This window comes from Protopterus annectens, chromosome 1.part2 (genome assembly GCF_019279795.1).
Source record: "Protopterus annectens isolate FY-2018-M chromosome 1.part2, PAN1.0, whole genome shotgun sequence".
Taxonomy (NCBI): domain Eukaryota; kingdom Metazoa; phylum Chordata; order Ceratodontiformes; family Protopteridae; genus Protopterus; species Protopterus annectens.
Genome location: NC_056727.1, coordinates 1,166,775,184 through 1,166,797,980, shown reverse-complemented (window position 1 = coordinate 1,166,797,980; position 22,797 = coordinate 1,166,775,184).

The window sequence follows — 22,797 nt, the reverse complement described above, 5'->3', positions numbered from 1 at the left end:
CACACACACACACACACACACACACACACACACACACACACACACACACACACACACACACACACACACACACACACACACACACACACACACACACATATACACACATATGCGAACATAAGCACACATGGACACACGCACACACATGCACCCACACACTCAGACTCCCCCACCAACTCTACAAGCTTGGCTAACCTTTGATAAACTTTCTTGCAATGTGTCTTCTACCATTTATGACAATGGATTACCTCAGTCTTTCTAGTGAGTTAATTTTCTTGGTTGGTCATGTTAATTTACACAGCCGAGTGAGTCTCTAAATCACTCAATGGCATAAATGGGTAACTACAGGCATTGCCATGGTAGAGCACATGGCTAATTTACAATATCAGCTCTCCTGGATTGCTTTATTATCCTTTTCAATGACCAGCAGAACTGCCATCCTTGATGATTCTTCTGCTCATGGAAAATGACTGCTGTATGGTGGTTTCTGAATTGGAAACGGTTACTGTGATGGGATGCTTATCACTATGGTAACCATTTCTGAATCTTAGAGAGGATTTACTAAAGAAGACATGGATGCTGAAAAGGACTGACGGCAACAACAAAAGGCAGCAGAGGTAAGATGGATAGGCAGCATTACTGAAGTAATGGATACAAATGTGTAACAACTTAAGGAAAGCAGTTGCTGAAGGACAGGCCTGGTTTGCTAAAGTCCCCAGTGTCATGAACAGCTGAGCACAACTAAATGACTAAGCAGCAGTAAAATAAAGGATTGATTATACACATGCACTGTGTACAGAAACTACTAACTAAGACTCTATTTACTCAGTGCGTAGACTTACTTTTTATGTATTAAGACATCCAGACAGCTGTGCTATTTTATACCCTACTTTATGTTGTTTATGATTATTATTTGGCTAAATTGTAATAATGAAGTACAAGGGAGTTATTATACTTGAGTTGTGTTTTGCTTTTGTTTCTCTTAAGTCTAGTTATCTTACATTTATTGTCCTATATTTGGGATAGGTGCCAAGGCTAATGCATATAAGCCACCTCTGGAAATTTATTATTGTTAGATACATTTCTGCATCTGTAAATATTTTTCTGATATTTGCTCATGCTTAGGATGCTATTTAAAAGAATATTTAAAAGCTACATTTATCCTCAACAAAGAAAATTTGCAATGATCATGTCATACCATTTATCACTTTTTTCAGTGTATGGGTTTTGTAAGTATGGTCTATTGGAAGAGAAGGGAGAGTCTCTACATTTATTTGCTTTTTACTGGTATGCAGTTGGATCATGTCTTCTTTCTGTAAATTTATGGAAGCTATTGTAGCATCTTATGTTTGCATCTAATGGTTCACATATCCACATTCATTATAGTTTACTTATCAATATTATATTAAAATTAGCCCAATGAGAATGAGAAAGAATCATAAAGGAATGCAACATTCAAAAGCAAAACTTATTATTTTCAATTATTCTGTAATCTAAGGAAAATATAGTATTATTCTGGAATCTGACATAAGTGGAAAACTCTAATGAAAAGATTGATTTCTTGGTAATCATAAAACAGGTATGAGGAAGCCATTTATTTAAACAAAATACATCTGCAAATAACATTTAGTCTGACACTGATGATCAAAGCAAATTTTGTTACTTGGTTTGCTCTTTTAATAGTTTAGACATATCTTTTCTCATTTCTGACTATCTCATCACATCAGGAAAGGCATGCTGCATAATGCTTTAACTAAACATGTGGTCATGCATGGCCATGACCATACGTTTTTGTTTAGAGTGTTAGAAGTTATCACTCCAACTCAGAGGGGCAGTGATATTAGGACATACACTGAAGGAAAAGAGAGTGATTGGATAACACCATTGAGGGCTGATAGGGGATTAGGTTTAAATGAAAAGGCATCTATTAAACCTAGGCTGAGGCAGCGCCGGCATGTGAAGTGATTATAAATAACATTTAGTCTGACACTGATGATCAAAGCAAATTTTGTTACTTGGTTTGCTCTTTTAATAGTTTAGACATATCTTTTCTCATTTCTGACTATCTCATCACATCAGGAAAGGCATGCTGCATAATGCTTTAACTAAACATGTGGTCATGCATGGCCATGACCATAAGTTTTTGTTTAGAGTGTTAGAAGTTATCACTCCAACTCAGAGGGGCAGTGATATTAGGACATACACTGAAGGAAAAGAGAGTGATTGGATAACACCATTGAGGGCTGATAGGGGATTAGGTTTAAATGAAAAGGCATCTATTAAACCTAGGCTGAGGCAGCGCTGGCATGTGAAGTGATTATATGTAATTTATTTTTAATATGAGTATGCCTATGTTATGTCCTTATGCCTCAGTTTTTATGTTTTTTAACATATGGGATTTTTTCTATGTATATTTACATATATATTTTATGATATGTTTTAGTTGTTTTATGCATTTATACTTCTGCAGTGTGCATCTCCAGTTTTTTGCAATATGTTACACCTTTAAATAGAATTTTGTATTCGATCAACTTTTTGATAGGTTAATTGTTTAATTGTATCTGTGTGCTTTCAATATATAACAAGTTTGCATTAAGTGTTTGTTTCATGGATCTGAAGAAGCTAATACAGTGAAAGCGCTTATCCGTTTATTTCTGTCTGCAATAAATACGTGGATTTTACATTTGGAATTATCATTTTTTGTCATTTCCTCACTTTCACTCCTGCTCGGTACAAGTTCTTCATTTATACTTCTTCTTATATTTTTTCTGAGCAGGGGCGTTCACCTTTGAAGCAGCATCTTGCTTGACTTCTTTATTATTTGTATTTTTGATTTGCTGCTGTCAGGAGTGAGTTTGCTGCTGGATTATGGCCAATATTGAGTTGGATTATATTCCTAGAGGTGAAGACCGTAGGAAAGAGGCACTTCAGTTGAGATTTCAACAATATCTAAAAGGTACTGTGAACGCTTCCTGGTACTTTGAGAGTGCTGCTGTTTCTAATGATGTCACAGAGGTGACAGTGAACACTGAGAAGCTGCATAGGCTTCTAGATGTTATGGAGAAAGATTTCATGAAACTGAAGCGTTTTCAAATGCAAAGACTGCATTTTCAGTTTTGTCTGGACAGGAATATTATTCCTAGAGGGCTTCGTGTGTTTACGATGCCTAGCCAGGGGAGAGAGTATCCAGATCTGCTTGCGCAGTGGCAACGCTTGAACATCGAGGTAATCAGGAAATATCTGCAGCTCCTCATTGACGTTTTTCATCCAGAGGAAGCTAAATTAACTGATAGTATTAGCATGACACAACAAGTGCTTTTTGGTGAATTTCCTAGCGAAGTAGTACAACCACTCTTCGAGAATGTTTTGGACAGTGTGCTAGTGTTTGAATGCAAATTGCTTCAACAAAAGAGGCATAAGACTACTAGAGACATTACCAATTTTAAACTGGGACATGTGTTTATGTGGCCCAGAAATGCTAATAATACTACTCCTTCTTCTACTGTTTATACAAATAGGAGGCTTGGCTCGGACAGACTTGAGCATGACCCTGTTATTAAGGACAATAATAACATGAACAGTGATGTTAATACTAGGACCTTGGAAACTGAAGTTGCTGGTACTGCGACTAAATGTGATAATGTTGGTATTGTGACTAAATGTGATAATGTTGTTAGTACAGAGCTTCATAGGTCTGAAACTTGTATAGATAACACTACAGGGAAAGCTGTGGGTGGTCCTCTGATCAGTGAACAGTCACTTGTCAATGAAGCTTTTGTGCATGATTTTAATGATTCCAATGATGTTATACATATTATGCACCCCAGTATGCAGCCAGGCACTAATTTATATCCTGAAGTGTGCATTAACAGGGACAAACCCACATCTTTGGCTAGCAAATCTGAAGTTGTGGTTAGACCAAAGATAAGGACAGAACAGGTGGACTTAAGTAGTAGTATCAGCCCTGATTTGTCTTTTCCTCTGCCTACACGCCTGGAGAAGGGCCCACGGAGGTCACGCTCCATGAGTCAAGGCAGACAGAAAAGGAAGTTGTCAGGGGAACCTTTATCTCATCAGACTTTGAAAAAGATGTGGACCAACAAACATTAGTTCACAATATATCTCAAGTCATACTTAGTATTGACGATATTAGACTGCTGAGTAAAGGGTTGAATTTTATTCCAAAGACACAGAGTAGGCTGACGGATACAGTTACAGATCTTAGATTGTTCTGTAGAAATGTTATGTTAAAATATTTATTCAAGGGTCCCAGTAATGTATCAGTAGATAATAGGGAGTTCACTTTTAAGAATCTGAGTGAGTTTGTGCCCACCAACCACCCTATGGTAGAAGCTTTTTTAAAGTTGATGGAAGATGAACTATATAGCTTTTATAACAGTAGGAGAGATAGGAGATCCATGAGTTCTGATAACCTTACTTATAAGGAGAGGTTAAGCTTAAAGAAATTGCAAGATGATTCCACCATCATTATAAGGCCAGCAGATAAGGGAGGCAGGATCGTCGTCATGGATATTCTGCATTATAATGCCACCATGGATATGATGCTGTGTGATAAGTTCTATGAAGTGATTACAGTAGATGATGTCAATGACACTATTAGGTATGTTGGCTTCACACTCCTGGATATTTTTAAGAGCAACTTAATAGGGAAGGAATTATATGAGTATCTCTGTATCCAGGCGCCTGTTATCCCTGTGATACATGGGCTACCCAAGATACATAAAGACCCTAAAGATCCACCCATGAGACCAATTGTCTCTGGTCATGGGTGGGTAACAGAGCATCTATCTGTCTTCATAGAAAAGCATTTGAGGCAGGTTCTGAATAACAATACCTTTGTTCTACGAGACTCAAAGCAGTTCTTAATTGACCTCTATGAATGTATTAAACAACAAGGAATGGTTGCTGACTGTCTATTTGTAACCTTTGATGTGCAGTCACTTTTCACAGTTATACCGAATGGAATAGGACTTACTTATGTCTCAGAATATTTAAGGGAACATAGTGGCTACTCAGATGTTAAGATTGACTTGATAACACACTTTTTAGAATTAGTCCTTGAAAATAATTTATTTATGTTCAAAGATGTTATTTATAGGCAGTGTGATGGCGTAGCTACGGGCACACCTTGTGCGAACAGCTATGCCAACATATTTTTAGCCCATTGGGAGGAACATGTGCTGTTTAGTAAAACATTGTTTATGGAGCATGTAATATTTTATCGGCGATTTGTGGATGACCTTTTTGTTTTATGGAAAGGGACATTAGCACAATTACAATCTATGTTTACAATGATGAATAATTTAACTACTTTCCTCAAGTTTACCATGCATTTCTCTGAGCACAGAATTGAGTTTTTGGATTTGTTTGTTGAAAGGTTACCTAATGACATCATTAATACAGGGGTATTTCATAAGGCCTGTCACTGTAATTCGTTACTTATGATAACAAGCATGCATCCACCTTTCATATTCAGGAATATTATGAGGACAGGCAATTAGGGACTCCAGGTTAAACCCTATGGATATAGGGTTCACTGATGAATTAGACAGCTTGACTAGGAGGTTGATAGAAAGGGGGTATAATGTGAATGAGATCAATCAACATGTAGATGAAGTACACAATCTACGTTTAACTGTAGCCAGCCCTTATTTTGGACCTACTTATCCCAGTGCCACTGGGGATAGAAAGATTGATCACTGTGTTAAGTTTTCTACTACTTTTTCGTCTGATCAATTTGAAATTAAGGAGATAGTTAGTAAGGTCTGGGGAGTCCTGTGGGTCGATGATGACCTTAGGCAGATTGTAGGTGAAGCCCCACATTTCCTTTTTAGGAATAAGAACAATTTGAAAAGGTTGTTGTGTTATCCCAGACCGGATAGACAGCTTATGAAGGCAGGATGTTCTAGACCTTGTGTTCATTGTAATTTTTGCTCTTTTATAGACAGCAATGTGGAGTTTTTTCACCCTGATTTACGAAGAGTTTTCTATACTAAAGTGGAGGCAAATTGTATGACCGTACATGTTGTTTACTTAGCAGTGTGTCAGTTGTGTTCCTCTTTCTCCGTGGGTAAGACCAACTGCCCACTTAGAGACAGGATGAGGGAGCACAACTATCACATCAGGAAAGGCACGCTGCATAATGCTTTAGCTAAACATGTGGTCATGCATGGCCATGACCATAAGTTTTTGTTTAGAGTGTTAGAAGTTATCACTCCAACTCAGAGGGACGGTGATATTAGGACATACACTGAAGGAAAAGAGAGTGATTGGATAACACTATTGAGGGCTGATAGGGGATTAGGTTTAAATGAAAGGGCATCTATTAAACCTAGGCTGAGGCAGCGCCGGCATGTGAAGTGATTATATGTAATTTATTTTTAATATGAGTATGCCTATGTTATGCCCTTATGCCTCAGTTTTTATGTTTTTTAACATATGGGATTTTTTCTATGTATATTTACATATATATTTTATGATATGTTTTAGTTGTTTTATGCATTTATACTTCTGCAGTGTGCATCTCCAGTTTTTTGCAATATGTTACGCCTTTAAATAGAATTTTGTATTGGATCAACTTTTTGATAGGTTAATTGTTTAATTGTATCTGTGTGCTTTCAATATATAACAAGTTTGCATTAAGTGTTTGTTTCATGGATCTGAAGAAGCTAATACAGTGAAAGCGCTTATCCGTTTATTTCTGTCTGCAATAAATACGTGGATTTTACATTTGGGATTATCATTTTTCGTCATTTCCTCACTTTCACTCCTGCTCAGTACAAGTTCTTCATTTATAATGGTTCACATATCCACATTCATTATAGTTTACTTATCAATATTATATTAAAATTAGCCCAATGAGAATGAGAAAGAAGCATAAAGGAATGCAACATTTAAAAGCAAAACTTATTATTTTCAATTATTCTGCAATCTAAGGAAAATATAGTATTATTCTGGAATCTGATATAAGTGGAGAACTCTAATGAAAAGATTGATTTCTTGGTAATCATAAAACAGGTATGAGGAAGCCATTTATTTAAACAAAATACATCTGCAAATAACATTTAGTCTGATACTGATGATCAAAGCAAATTTTGTTACTTGGTTTGCTCTTTTAATAGTTTAGACATATAATTTCTCATTTCTGACTATATATAACATATGTTGTGGCCAAGATAAATTCATTTTTTCCATTACAAATGTACTGATTACAGTTTGCATACATTATTTTGTCACGGGTAGTGATTGCAATACCATAGTCAATGATTCTTTGGCTCACATTTCAAATGCTGTGCATTTTGAAGAGACATTTTCTAGAACAATTATCTCCATTGTGCTTTGTCTCTATATCCTAATTTTAAACAAACTGATTTTTACCACTTCTTAAATCTTTCTCAAGAATTGACTTTTATTCATTTAAAAGGCATATACATGATATTACAATTGTAACTAGATATTTCAGTTTTAGTTAAAATCAGTCAAAATACCTGATGCATTTAAACTGAATTCTTTATTTTGTACTGCTAAATAATCAGCAAATTATTGATAATGTTAACCATAAATGTAACAATCTAAACAACAATCTTGATCTCACTCAGTCTAAATTGCATATTTAGTGGACCACTTTAAAATTTGAACTTAGGGAGCTTTTTGTAAGACAGTCATCATATTTCAAGAAACAAAAATGTTTAAAGTAAAATACTAACAAGAAAATATCATAATAAGTTGTAATAAACATTGAATTATGATCAGAATTAAGTTTTGATTTTCTCAGTTATCATAACAGAAAACTAATGTAGTATTCTCTTACTTAAGTACCATCTATGTTACAAGTATAATTTATTTATAGAGATTTTCTACATTTCTTTCAACTATTAAACTAAGGAATGATGTGACACAATTTGACAAGACCATTCTCATCATTTTTATTGTATTTATAGTGATATATATACATATATATATATATATATATATATATATATATATATATATATATATACATATGTGTACACACACACACACACACACAGTGATATAGCTCTTGCAAGACAAAACCATACCTTTAAATACCTTGTCTAGTTTTTTTTGATGTACGAAAAAAAAACTAACAGTTTACTGAGGACTACACCTCCATGGTGGAATGCTGGTCATACTAAACTTCTGAGAAAAAAAGAGGAAGAAATTTAGGCTTTGTAAGAGGTTCAAGAGAAATTACTTAAAATGTGCCTATAACTTAAACCCCAGAAAGTTAAATGTCTCTTTGAATTAGAAAAAAGTAAATTTGTAGACAATTTGGTAGTTTAAATCTTTTGGACCAATTTCTGTTTGAGGTGAACTGCTGAACGCTGGAGAATTATTGGCAAACTTACTCAATAAGCACTTCTTGTCAGAAGATGCTACACTGTTTGGCAATGATTCTGATGTTAGAATTTTAATAGAAGATGATTGTATGTGCAAAGCTTTCAATATGACCCTTGTATGATCATCTTTGAGCCATATTAAACAGGGTAGTGGTATGAGTCCTGATAATATTCCATCCATTTTCTCGGCATATGGCAGTAAAAAAATTTCAACTACTATTATTCAATTTTTTAATAATGTATTGCATTTTGGCATTGTTCATGCTAGTTAGAAATGTGCAGACAATTCCCATTCATAAGGATTGCCCAACAGACAATATAAGTAATTATAGACTTATCAGTCTTACTTCACTGGTGGGAAAGAATTTTGAGAGGTGTCTACTTAATATTCAAGGATGTTTAATGGACCACACTCAACATGGTTTCACAAAAAAGTTCTACATTCACTACTTTAATTGAATTTTATAACCCAGTGATAATTGCCTTAGATATGGGCATGTCTGTAGTAATGGTCAATTTGGATTTGTCTATCACTTTCTCTCATTCTGCTATCATTTTTGCCATGCTCAAACACAAGGTTAATCCATACATTGTTCACTGGGTGGCTATTCTGCTTCATGATAGATTCCAGAGAATCAGGACAGAAAATTTCACATCTAGCTGGCTCAACGTAAACAAATGGGTCCCTCAGGGCTCAGTTAAATCTGGCATTTTTATTTATTTCTAACATATCTAATGTCTGGATGAATCCAATAAAGCCCACACAAAAGGTGAAATTATGAACTTCTGAGAGGAACCATAAAAAACAAAAGTTTAATGCACAAAACACCATAAGCACTCACAAAAATATGTTTTTGTTTAACATACACTTCATCAGATGTAGGCTTGAATAAAACCACCCCCTATTTAAACAATCTCCATTTACAAATCTACCAGGAGGAAACAAATCAATTAATTAATTAATACAACTTGAACCAACAACTAAAGACATATGCACTCATTTCATACATATCCCAGAACCAGGTATAATATTTTCCTTTTACTGAATAAAAACACAAAACATAATATTTAAAACAAAACATTTGTTTGAAACCCATTAAAATCCATTAAAATAATATTACCCTACATATATATATATATATATATATATATATATATATATATGATTATTTAAAACATTTGATATAAAATATGTGCCTTTATTGTTTAACAAAGGGATTTTCCCCATCTTGTGGATTATTTTGGAAATGCACCACACTTGAATGTCAAAAAAGGAATAATAAAAATGTATGTAGATGGATATAAATACAATTAAAAAGTTTACAAATTTAAAAATGCTTAAATATGTTTAAAACCTCAGTGTTTATTGCCTCCACCACATCTTAAATGAGTATACTTATAATTTAGCTGCTCTTAGTTTCAGAAGGGAACTTATAGGTTCATAGGTTGATACTAGGCTATCTGCTCTAGGGCATTTATAAGTCTAGCCAGAGTGTGTTTGGCTTTCACCACTCTTTTAGATTAGTTGACTGTGCCTCTGTATAGTAGGTCACAGAAGATAGCCCTTTTGAGGTTAGTTTACTGTGCCTCTGTCTAGTAGGTACACAGAAGAGATCCCAGGGGTAAACCTACGATCTCCCATCCACTTGTCAAGATTTCTCTTGAAGAGGGTCATTGAGGGACTCTGCCTAACATGGATTGGGATTTTGTTCCAGAGTGAGGGGAGCCTCTGGGATATGAATCTGTCCCTCCAGCATGTCCTATTTATTTCTGTGCTGAGGTTTAAGTCCCTGGATCGTGTAGCTCTAAGGGATTTGGATTTCCTGAGGTGGAGCATGTCCATTAATTCTGGGTTGGACATGGCTTTATACGTCAGGCACAGATCGCCTCTGAGTAGGCGGTAAGCAACTGAGTAGAGCTGGAGTTTCTTTAGCCTAACTGCATAGGGCATCTGTTTGAGTCCCTTGATCCTCTTGGTGAGGTACTTTTGGGGTATTTCCAGTTGCTGCAGGTGTTGGGTAAGGTACATCCCAAATGGGGCATTGTACTCAATTATGGGCCTGATGAGTGATGAGTAGAGGGGCACAATGACCTCTCTTGCTCTAGATATGAGCCCTTTCGTGATAAGGTGGGCTACATAGAAGGTCTTTCTAACCACTTTGGCAACATGATTGTCAAAGGAGAGATTGCTATCTACTTGGGTCCCCAAATCCCTAATTACTTCTTCCGTACTTAATGGATTACCACTTGACTCCAAGTAGACTATTCTCTATCTGTTAAACCTAGCACTTGCTCCTACAGTACTTATTACCTTGATACGGCACTCTTGTAATAGATAGTACCCCAAAAAGGCAACCCCCCATTTCTCGGTCACCCACGTCCCCCGGAATCTTTTTTAAAGTTTTTTTGTCTATCCTTCTAGCATATCGAGGGATCAGTTGCTAGTGTCCTCTCCTGCTCAGCTGGTGAACCTGGGAATATTGAGGCAATGCTACAATTGCCTCATGTACACAGACAACCCTCTCCTCCTCCCACAAAACACAAATACATGCGAGAGATGCAACTATACGGCCAAACTGGAGGCTGAGCTCTCTCAACATAGGACTGGCAAGACCAGTCAGGAGGAGAAGGTTACCACACACACTATAGACCCAGTCTCACATAGTACCATTACAACCTCAAATCATACACATAAACACACAAAGACATACTCGGAGGCTCTGATCAAAAATCTACCAAAACAGCAGAGGCCACCAAAGCAGACACCCAAACAACCACCACCTCAGAACACAACACCTGCAACACATAGACCTCACAGTCAGAGTGTCAAACAGTCACAGCCCTTAAGGCCAAACACAATGCCAGACACACTAGTCATTGGTGACTCCATAGTCAGACACACTGACGTCACGCTCACCAGACTGAGTAAGGAGAAGGTCACAGTAAGCTGCCTGTCGGGCGCTAGAATCTGCCACATAACGCAAGCACTCAGGTCTCTCAACAGCAGGTACAAATATGACTCAGTCATTGTCCATGCTGGTGTAAACGACCTGAGACGCACTCTCCTTGGACTACATGAAAAGAGACATTGAGGAGCTCTCTGATTATGTAGCCCAGGCAGGTATGACCCTGACCTTGAGCAGTATCCTACCTTCACCAAGAATGATGCCACAATACAGAGATAAGATGATCAGCTTTAACAAGTGGCTTAAACACTGGTGTCATTCAAAGGGGATCCAGTGTCTGCCTGCCTGGGATGACATGCTGGACAAGCCACGCTGCTTCAAGGGATGGCTTGCACCTGTCACCCTGGGATTCCAGATATTGGCAAAGGCTCTTGCCACCCCCATAGTGCCTTTTTTAGGCAAGGCTCAAATTCTAAACCTACCACCCTAGAACACAAAAAAAGGAAAAAACGAGGGGAGATGCTGCGCAATGCCAGAAGTCTAAATCTCAAAATGCACGACTCGAGGCCCTTCTCAGTATGGAGAACATCGATGTCTGTGCTGTGACAGAAACCTGGTTCAAGGCTCCTGAGAGCACCCCAGCGCTATCAGGTTTTACCTCATATCATGCGTTCCGGCCCCAAAATCCGGACAATACCAAGAAAGGAGGAGGGGTATCCATATTCATCAAGGACACCCACACCTCAAGACTGGTGGCAACGCACGATGCATCGGAGACCATCCAGGTGCAATTAACCATAGGCAAGACTGCTCTGCAAATTGTAGCATGTTACAGGCCACCCTCACAAACTCAGGAACCTCACATGGCCTTCCTGAAAACACTAGAGGGATAAATGTATCACCAAACACCATCATACTAGGTGACTTCAATTACCCTAATATAGACTGGGAACACTACTCAAGCCCAAACACCCTAGCCCAAAAGTTCCTGGAATTCATAAATTCAAATGCCATGGAACAACTAGTCACCATCCCACAAGAGGAGATAACATACTTGATCTCATAATCACGAACATGGGAGCACAATGTTCAACACCGAAGTATACCCCTCACTGGTGAGATCAGATCACAAACTAATCTCGCTGGAGGTCCTCATCCCACCCCACCTGAAATAAAAAGACCACAGTAAAGAACTTCTCAAAAGCCGACTTCACACTTCTAAAGACTAGTGTGGTCTCCTTTAAGGCCCCGAGCATGGGAAAACAGTACTCAAGCCGCTGAATCACTTACAAATGCCTTCTACCAGCACCTGCAGGACTGCATGGATAAGGCAATCCCAAGCAAAACAAAGACTCTTTGTACCAAAGGCAAGCGTCCAGTCTGGTGGACCCCAGCCATAAACAAACTCTACAACAAAAGGAGGAAGCTACTACAAGATAGAGCAAAATCCTTAAAAGGTAAGAAACCCTTGATCACTATAAGTAAAAACTAAGAGCTCTCATAAAATCATCCAAAGCAAATTTTGAGAGAAAAATAGCTAAAGACTCAAAAGACAATCATAAGGCCTTCTTTAGCTATGTTAGAAACCTGGGAGGAAACTCCCAGATATGCTCAGAACTAGTTCAAAATGATGTGAAGATTACTGATCCTACAGACATTGCCAACATACTGGCTGACAGGTTCAGTGCAAACTTCTCCCCACTCCCCAAAAGGAGAGATATCTATACCAAACGATTGCAGCCCCCAAACATCTCCAGCCCAAGTGAGAACTGCTCTCTCCAAAGCAAAAACACAGCATCCATGGGACCTGATGGTGTCCCGGCTGTGTGCTCCACGAACTCAATGAGGAATTAAACCCACAGCTAGGACAGCTGTTTAATCAAAGTCTTACCTCTGGATACGTACCCAGGAGTGGCGCACTGCAACTGTGGTCCCACTTCACAAAGGCGGTGCCTCCACCGACCCTGGAAATTACCGCCCATTAGCTTGACAAGCCTTATCTGCAAAGCCATGGAGAGGATCATAATGGACCTCATAAATAAAGACATAGGGAATTTGCAGACTTTGGATCCAACCCAGTTTGGCTTTGTCAAAGGCAGATCATGCCTTTTAAACTTGGTTGACTTTTCGAAACAGTCACCAAAGCCATTGATGAGGGAAAGGCAGTCCATACAGCCTACCTCGATCTGGCTAAGGCCTTCGATACAATACCCCACTCGGGTATCATTGAAAAACTCATCAGCTTAAATGTTAACCCATACATCACAAGATGGGTTACAAACTGGCTGAGTGACAGAACCCACAGGGTCAGAGTTGCTGGCGCCATGTCAGACTCAAAGCCTGTCACAAGTGGTGTCCCACAGGGCTCAGTCCTGGGCCCACTCTTGTTTGGCATCTACTTTTCCCAAGTACAAGCAAACACAGGAGGGTTATGGCTGACAAAGTTTGCAGATGACTGCAAACTGGGCCATAGTAGAAAACACATCTGACACAGATATCCTTCAGAAGGGTCTCACAGAAATGGATAACTGGTGCCAGAGCCATGGCCTAAAGTTAAATGCCAAAAAATGCATAGTCATACCCTTCGGGAAAAACAAGGTTACCCTAGCTACCAAATAGGTGGCAATCCACTGAGCACAGAAGAAGTTATCAGGGACCTGGGGACCCAGGTTGATAGTAGTCTGTCATTCGACACCCATGTAGCTAAAGTAGTTAGGAAGACCTTCTACATTGCCCACCTTATCATGAAGGGATTCTCATCTAAATCAAGGGAGGTCATAGTCTCCCTTTACTCATCACTCATCAGACCAATGATTGAGTACAATGCCCCATTCGGAATGTATCTGACCCGACACTTGCAGCAGCTGGAGAGGCCACAAAAGTTCCTCACCAAAAGGATAAAGGGTCTCAAAAATCTGTCCTATGCTGCCCGACTGAAAGAACTCCAGCTCTATTCAGTCGCCACCGCTTGCTCAGAGGTGACCTTTGCCTAACATACAAGGCCATGTCAAACCCAGATTTGATGAATATGCTTCACCTCAAAAATCTAGATCCATCAGAGCCACAAGGGCAGGAGACTTAAACCTCAACACGGCTATTAATAGGACGTGCTGGAGGGATAGATTCATCACCCAAAGACTCCCTATGCTGTGGAACAAAATCCCGGTACATGTGAGGCAGAGCACCTCGCTGGCCTTGTTCAAGGAAATCTTGACCAATGGATGGGAGATCGCAGATATACCCCAGGGATTACCTCAGTGTCACTGCTCGACAGAGGCACAGCAAAATAATGGGTATAGTTCCCCATACTAAAGGGGTGGCGTAAGCCACAAAACGATGGGCTAGGCTTGTAAATGCCCTTGGGCAGATAGCCTAGTATGAACCTATGAACCTATGAACCTATGTGGTAATTTGTGGGCACTTTGTTTTTCCCAAAGAGGATGACTATGCACTTTTTGGCATTTAGCTTTAGGCCATGGCTCAGGCACCAGTTATCCGTCTCTGTGAGACCCTTTTGGAGGATGCTTGTGTCAGTCGACGAGTTGATTATGGCACCCAGTTTGCAGTCATCTGCGAACTTGGTCAGCCATAGTCCTCCCATGTTAGCCTGTACCTCAGAGAAATATATACCGAATAAGAGAGGTCCCAGGACTGTGCCTTGTGGGATGCCACTTGTAACTGGTTTAGAGTCTGACATGGCACCTGTAATTCTGACCATGTGGGTTCTATCCCTGAGCCAGTTTGCAACCCATCTTGTGACATAGGGGTTGATATTTAAGCTGGTGAGCTTATTTATGATGCCTGAGTGGGGTATTGTGTCAAAAGCTTTTGTGAGGTCCAGGTAGGCTGTGTGGACTACCTTCCCTTCATCTATGGCCTTGGTGACTGTTTCAAAGAAGTCAACCAGGTTCAAGAGGCAAGATCTGCCCTTAACAAAGCCGAATTGGGCAGGATCCAGTATTTGGAGGTTCCCAGTGTCTTGGTTTATGAGTTTCGTGATGATACACTCCATAGCTTTGCAGACCAGGCTAGTCAGGCTTATAGGGCGATAGTTTCCGGGGTCCATTGTGGCACCACCTTTGTGGAGTGGGACCACTGTTGCTGTATGCCATTCCTTGGGTACATATCCTGTAGTAAGGCTGAGATTGAACAGTGACTTTATGTGAGGGTTCAGTTCTTCTTGGAGTTCGTGTAAGATGCAGCCTGGGACATCGTCCAGTCCCATTGATGCTGTGTTTTTTGCTTTGGAGAGGGCAGCTCTCACCTGTGCATCTGTGATATCAGGGAGGCTACACTCTGTTGGGATAGACATTTGCTCTTTTGGGGGGAAGGGGGGAGAAGTTTGCACTGAACCTGTCTGCCAGTATGTTGGCAATGTCTGTGGGTTCAGTGTATTTTTTGTCATTTAGAACTAACTCAGAGCATATCTGGGAGTTGCCACCCAGATTCCTGACATAAGTAAAGAAGGCCTTGTGATTATCTTTGGCATCTTGTGCAATTTTTCTTTCGAAGCTGGCCTTAGATGATTTTATGAGGGATTGTAGTTTCTTGCTAGTACTGATCAGACATGCCTTTCCTTTTTGGGATTTTGCTCTATCATGTAGTAGCTTCCTCTTCTGTTGTATAGCTTATTTATGGCTTGGGTCCACCAGACAGGTCTTCTGCCTTTGGAGGAATAAGTCTTGGTTTTATTTAGGATAGCACAATCCATGCATTTCTGTAGGTGTCCATAGAAAGCCTTTGTAAAGGATTCTGTGGTTTGGGCTGTATTTTCCACTGGCCCGGGGGCTTTGAAGGATTCCACCTCGGTTTTGAGAAGTGTGAAGTTTGCTTTTGAGAAGTTCTTTACCATGGTTTCCTTGGCTGGGTGTGGGGACAGGATATGGATGTCCAGTGAGATTAATTTATGGTCAGATCTTACCAGTGAGGGGTATACCTCTGGTATGGAACATAGAGTCCCCATGTTGGTGATGATCAGGTCCAATATGTTTTCCCCTCTTGTGGGAGTGGTGACCAGTTGTTCCATAGCATTTGAGTTTATAAACTCTAGGAACCATTGGGCGAGGGTGTTGGGGCTTGAGTAGTGCTCCCAGTCTATGTTTGGGTAGTTGAAGTCACCCAATATAATGGTGTTTGGAGAGACCTTCATATTCTCCAGTGTTATCAGGAAAGCTGAGTGGGGTTCCTGAGTTTGGGAGAGTGGTCTGTAGCAGGCTACAAACTGAAAGGCAGTTTTGCCCACTGTTAGTTGCACATGGATGGTCTCCGATGCTTCATGCAGTGCCACTAACCTGGAGGTATGGGTATCTTTGATGAATATGGATACTCCCCCTCTTTTTTGTGGTTCGGTCCGAGTTTTGGAGCCGAAAAGCATGGTATGAGGTATAACCTGGTAGCGCTGGGGTGCTCTCGGGAGCCTTGAACCAGGTTTCTGTTACTGCACAGATATCGATATTCTCCATACTGAGGAGAGCCTTGAGTGCATGCATCTTGAGGTTTAGACTTCTGGCGTTGAGCAGCATTACCCTTAGTTTGGGTTTGTCTTTTGAGCCTTGCCTAAAAAAGGCAGTATGGGGGTGGCAAGAGCCTTCGCCAGTATTCAAAAGTCCAGGGGTGACAGGTGCAAGCCGTCCCTAGCGAAGCAACGTGGCTTGTCGAGCATGTCATCCCAGGCTGACAGACACTGGATCCCCTTTGAATGAAACCGATACTTTAGCCAATTGTTAAAACTGATCATTTTGCCTTTATACTGTGGCATCATTCTTGGTGAGGGTAAGATGCTAATCAAGGTCAGGGTCATACAGGTCTGGGCTACATGATCAGAGAGCTCCTCTATGTCTCTTTTCATGTAGTCCAGGGAGGTACATCTCAGGTCATTCACACCAGCATGGACAATGACGGAGTCATATTTGTACTTGCTTTGGAGTGACCTGAGTGTTTGTGTTATGTAGAGGATCCTGGCACCCGACAGGCAGCTTACAGTGACCTTCTCCTTGTTCAGCCTGGTGAGTGGGACATCAGTGTGTCTGACAATAGAGTCACCTATTACAAGTGTATTAGGTGTGTTGTTTAGCCTTAAGGGCTGTGACTGTGTGGCACACTGACTTTGTGAACTATGTGATATGTGGGTATTGTTGTGGGGTAGTTGTTGCTTGGGTGTATGCTTTGGAGGTCTCTGCTGGTTGGGCAGATTTTTATTTAGAGCCTCCGAGTATGTTTTTGTGTGTTTATGTGTTTGGTTTTCTGTTGTGATAGGTCTATGTGAGACTGGATTTGTGGTGTGTGTGGTTACCTTCTCCTCCTGACTGACTGCACCAGTATTGGGTTGAGAGAGCTCAGCCTCCAGTTTGGCTATATAGTTGCATCTCTCACATATATTTGAGCTTGTTGGGAGGAGGAGAGGGTGGTCTGTGTACATAAGGCAGTTGTAACATTGCCTCAACATTCGCAAATTCACCAGCTGAACTGGAGAGTAAACCCAAAACTGACTTTTGGACATGCCAGAATAGTATAAGGAACTACTTTTTGACTGATCAAAAAGGACCAATACTGAGCCAAGTACTTAAAGGGAGTATAAGAGGGTGTAGTGCTTTAGTTTATTAGTGCTTACTTATAAGATTACTTATACGAGCAACTGCAGGGCTTTAGAATGAAAATAGAGTGCTTACTTTGAGATTTAGAACAGTTCTAAGGGAAAAAAGTGAAGAGCAGACTTTGTGGAGCCGGGAATAGTTTAAACCCATTTAAGCGGCGCTGCCTGATGCTGTGCTATGCGCAAAATCATGCAAAACCACACAAATGCGGGTTCTAAACCAGGGAAACTGAAAGAGATAGGAATTGACCCAGAGCAGTCAATAAGCTACTAGTTTCAGGGCTGAGACCACTCCTCCAGGGACAGATAGGCTGCTCAAAGCTTCCGACTCTCACTGGTGAGCAGAGAAGCTTCCTCCTATCCAAGTAAGGATATGGGCAACACAGGAAACTATACCACAGTCCGTAATTCAGCAAAGCCTGAAATGTGGACTAATCTAGTTCAGCAAAGGCGGGAAAAGAGAATTTTTTTTTTTTTGTTTTTGTCAGTAAACAGCAGAAAACACTGTAAATGCTATAAACAGGCTAGCACACATTAGTGTGTAGCCTACAACAGTTATAAAACACAAAAATGACTTAAAATGATATAAAACAAGTGCAAAACTGTAAAAAGCAGAAGGCAAATGCAATTTAAACTTTTTAAAGCACAGATCAGTTAGAATTCACTTTTTAGGTGGGAAAAGGCAGTCGGAGCCAAAAAAAAAAAAAAAAACAGAGAAAAAAATACTTAAATCTGGAAATGTCTCTCTTGGGTCTCTCTGTTGCCTGTACCACTCTGCAGGACACCACGAGGAGCTGTGTGGAGTTGTATACTGGTGCAAAACCACGCAAATGTGGGTTTTAAAGCAGGGAAACTGAAAGAGAATAGGAATTGACCCAAAATGGCCAATAAGCTACTAGTTTCAGGGCTGAGACCACTCCTCCAGGAACAGATAGGCTGCTCAAAGCTCTCCACTCTTACTGGTGAACAGAGAAGCTTCCTCCTATCCAAGTAAGGATATGGGCAAGACAGGAAACTATACCACAGTCAGGAATTCAGCAAAACCTGAAATCTGGACTAATCTAGTTCAGCAAAGGCAGGAAAAGAGAATTTTTTTTTTTTTTTTTTTTCAGGAAACAGCAGAAAAACACACAGAAAACACTTTAAATACTATAAACAGGCTAGTGCACTTTAGTGTGTAGCCTACAACAGTTATACAGTAGAAAACAACTTAAATTGATATAAAATAAGTGCAAAAACTGTAAAAAGCAGAAGACAAATGCAATTTAAACTTTTTAAAGCACAGATCAGTTAAAAATTCACTTTTTAGGCGGGAAAAGGCAGTCCGAGCAAAAAAAATAGAGAAAAAATACTTAAATCTGGAAAAGTGTCTCTTGGGTCTCTCTGTTGCCTGTATCACTCTGCAGGACACCATGAGGAGCTGTGCAGAACAAATTTTTTATATCACAGATTCACTAAAAAAAAAACTGGTATTTTAGACTGAATTAGTTAAGTAGTTATGGATATATGTTCGTTCAATCGTGGTTTTTTATTAGTTTCCAGGTTGATCTGCCACCATAACTCCTTATATTTAATAGTTTCTTCCCATAGACCATCCCGGGAAGTTTTATCCACCTTCTCCAAGGTGAAAAATAAATAATGGGCATTGTCGCATTCTTGACTATGCTTGTATAGGGTATTGGTGTCTTTTTTATTTTGTATGTCATATGTGTGTTCATATATTCTTTTTCTTAACTTCCATTCTGTTTTACCTATATAAAACGCATTACAGGACTGACAGCCAAGTACACAAGCCCACAGGTGTCACAATTTGTAAATTCCTTACTTTCCACCAACCTGTTTCTACACTGCAAAAAAAATGCTCTCTTTATTGTAAACATTGGCACATTGAGAACAATGTCCACACTTAAAAGTTCCTTTCCTCTTTTTGTTCCTGACAATCCCATATTCATAACTAGATTCCAATAAATTTTTCAAATTCCTGGAATTTTTATAGACAATTTTAATTCTTTCCTTTTTTATTTTGTCCAAGTTGGTAAGGGCTTAAGACCTATCCCATTCATTGTTTACAATCCCCTTCACCATAGTGGAACCAGCATTAAATTCCATTATTAAAGCCTTATTAAAATTTTCCACATAATCAGTATTTACATACTTAGTGGCTATACCATCCTTTATATCTTTACCTAAAATAGGTTGGTATTTATCTACTCTACCTTACAAGACCTCTTTTTCCACCTTGTCCAACAAATAATCTGGGTAATTCCTTGTTTTAAACATTTTTCTTAACAATTCCATTTCTCTATCAAGATCTTCATTGTTAGATGTCATCCTACAGCCTCTAATGTATTGTCCTTTAACTATATTTTTCTTATAATGCTTAGGATGAGCACTATCAAAATGTAGGTAGGAAATGGAGTATGCTGGTTTTCTGAAAACCTTAAAATTAAACATATCGTTTTGCTTGCATATTTTCACATCTAGGTACTGTAAGGTCTCATTACTGATCTTATAAGTAAATTGCAAGTAGTTTGTACTTTTATTAAGATAATCTATGAAATTGACCACTTCACTTTCTGGAGCCACCCATAGGGACAAGTAATTCTCTTCATAAACAATTTCTTCTAAAACACTTAGGCCTTCCCTATGAGGTATAGAGGAAAACAGATCCACTATGTCAATGGTTAAAAAAGATAAAACTTCATTATATTTCTCCTGACTCAGACACCTTAAAAAATCCCATGAATCCTTTAAAATATTCTTTTTTTCCTAACCACAGGCCCTTTAACTTACTATCCACATACTTAGCAATGAGCAATGTTTTGAATCCATTAGCTGATACAATAGGTCTTAAAGGGGGCTCCTTCCCATTTTTATGTTTCTTTGGGATCCCAAAAATAGTAGCTATTCTAGGTTTTTCTACTTTAAGATAATGGTAAGTTCTTTGGTCAATAGAGCCTTCGACAAAAAAGTCCTCTAAAATCATATCTATTCTTCGATATGTAATATTTATCTCATTCCTAGATATGGTTCCATATTTATTGGAGTCCCTTAGAATGTCATTCATTTTTCCTTCATAAATGAGATCATCCATAAGGACCATGTCCCCACCCTTATCCGGTTTCATGATTCTTAAATTTGTGTAATTTCTCAGCTCATGTAGAACATTAATTTCTGCTGGATCTAAATTCCTTCTGTATCTCACTTTATCATAGCTTTTTCTAATTTCTTTTTTAACTACACCTTCAACGTTTTTAATTTGTGGGTGCAAAGGTGGATTATAAATATTTTTTCTTGCTAGTCCTTCACATTCTACTTTAAGGTCCTGATCAAACAATATTTGAAAATTGATTTTTCTTGTGAAGACCTTTATATCTATTAATGTTTTGGCCAAGTCCCCCTGTCTTAGTGGTATAAATTTAATTCCCTTAGATAGAAGTCTAAAATGATCCTTTGTCAAAGTTAAAGAACTAAAATTATAAATACTAAAATCTTCATATATGTATCTAAAAGAATTATCCAGGTCCTGTTTAATCTCAGTCACTTCTAAGTCAGTCTGGGTGGTATTATTTAATACCTCCCCCTTCTAGCTCCCCCCTGAAAATTTGAAAAATGTTGCTGTTGGTATTCTGTCCTGTTTCTAATTCTCTCTGATCTATGTAATGGGGGGTACTCAGAAATATCATCTAGTTCCGAAAGTGATTCACCTACTCTTGTTGGCTCATCATTAATATTATTTTCCACTCCCCATTATTATTCCTTTTCCAAAATCTGTCTCCAGACTTTGGTTTTGGATAACTAGCATTATTTTTATATTCTAGAATGTCACGTTCTAATTTCTTAATTTTTCTTTTAATCGGGTGATTACATTGACCATCCACTTCCTTTTGAGTACTGTGATAATTTTCCTTTTCAGCAGGGATAGTGAACATTAAATCATTTTTTGATACATTCATTCACGGTCTGTATTTCACTCATAAGTTTCCCCTTCACTCTATTGTTCTTCTCAAGAATGCAGTTTAATATATCATGCCCACATCTGTTAAATATTTTTATCAAATCTTGGTGAAAAACACTGCCTGGGACCACATTGTTAGAATACTTCCAAATTCTTAGTCCCTTAGGCACTATACTTTGAGAGATACATTCTTTAAGGTAACTATTTTCAGTATCAATGCTTTTGCATTTAAAAATCAGTCTTTCCAGTTTATAAAGCAAATTTTTAAAATTGTCTGTATCAGGCCCTGGCATAACAGTTCTGTTCTTGAAATTGGAAGAAAAACTAACCTGGAGCCATTCATTCAAATCGACCTGTTTAGTGTTACTCCTGAGATCCGAATTCTGTTTCTCTTGTCCAAGTGAACCAGGGGACACTCGGCTCTCATTAGAGTTATTTCCTCCCTCTGTAGGTCTCAAACTCCTAGGGGTTTGCTGAAAACATTGTTCATTCCTGTCTGACCCATTCCCTCTCCAGGCAGCTTCCCTGTTGTCTCTGTTTCCCTCAGGAGCTATTTTGTCATGTCGTTTCACTCCATAGTTACAGGACATTTCCTGGTTCCGCCCCTCATGCATTCTAGATACCAACTGCACCATTGATTCGCTGAGGAGTGTAAGCAGATCAACCAACTGCGTTAACTGGCCAATCAACTTTCATGCTTGGCTCAGCTCCTCCTTACAGTTACTTTCCATTGCCTCTCTGCTCATTTCACTGTCCATGGTAGGGAAATCCACTAGTAAATGAAGAAACACACACCAAGTGGGCTCAGAACTCCACCAATAAATCCAATAAAGCCCACAGGAAAGGTGAAACAATGAAGCTCTGAGAGGAATTGTAAAAACCAAAGGTTTAATGCAAAAAAACACCATAAACGCTCACAAAAATATGTTTTCATTTAATATGGATATAAAGGTCTTCACA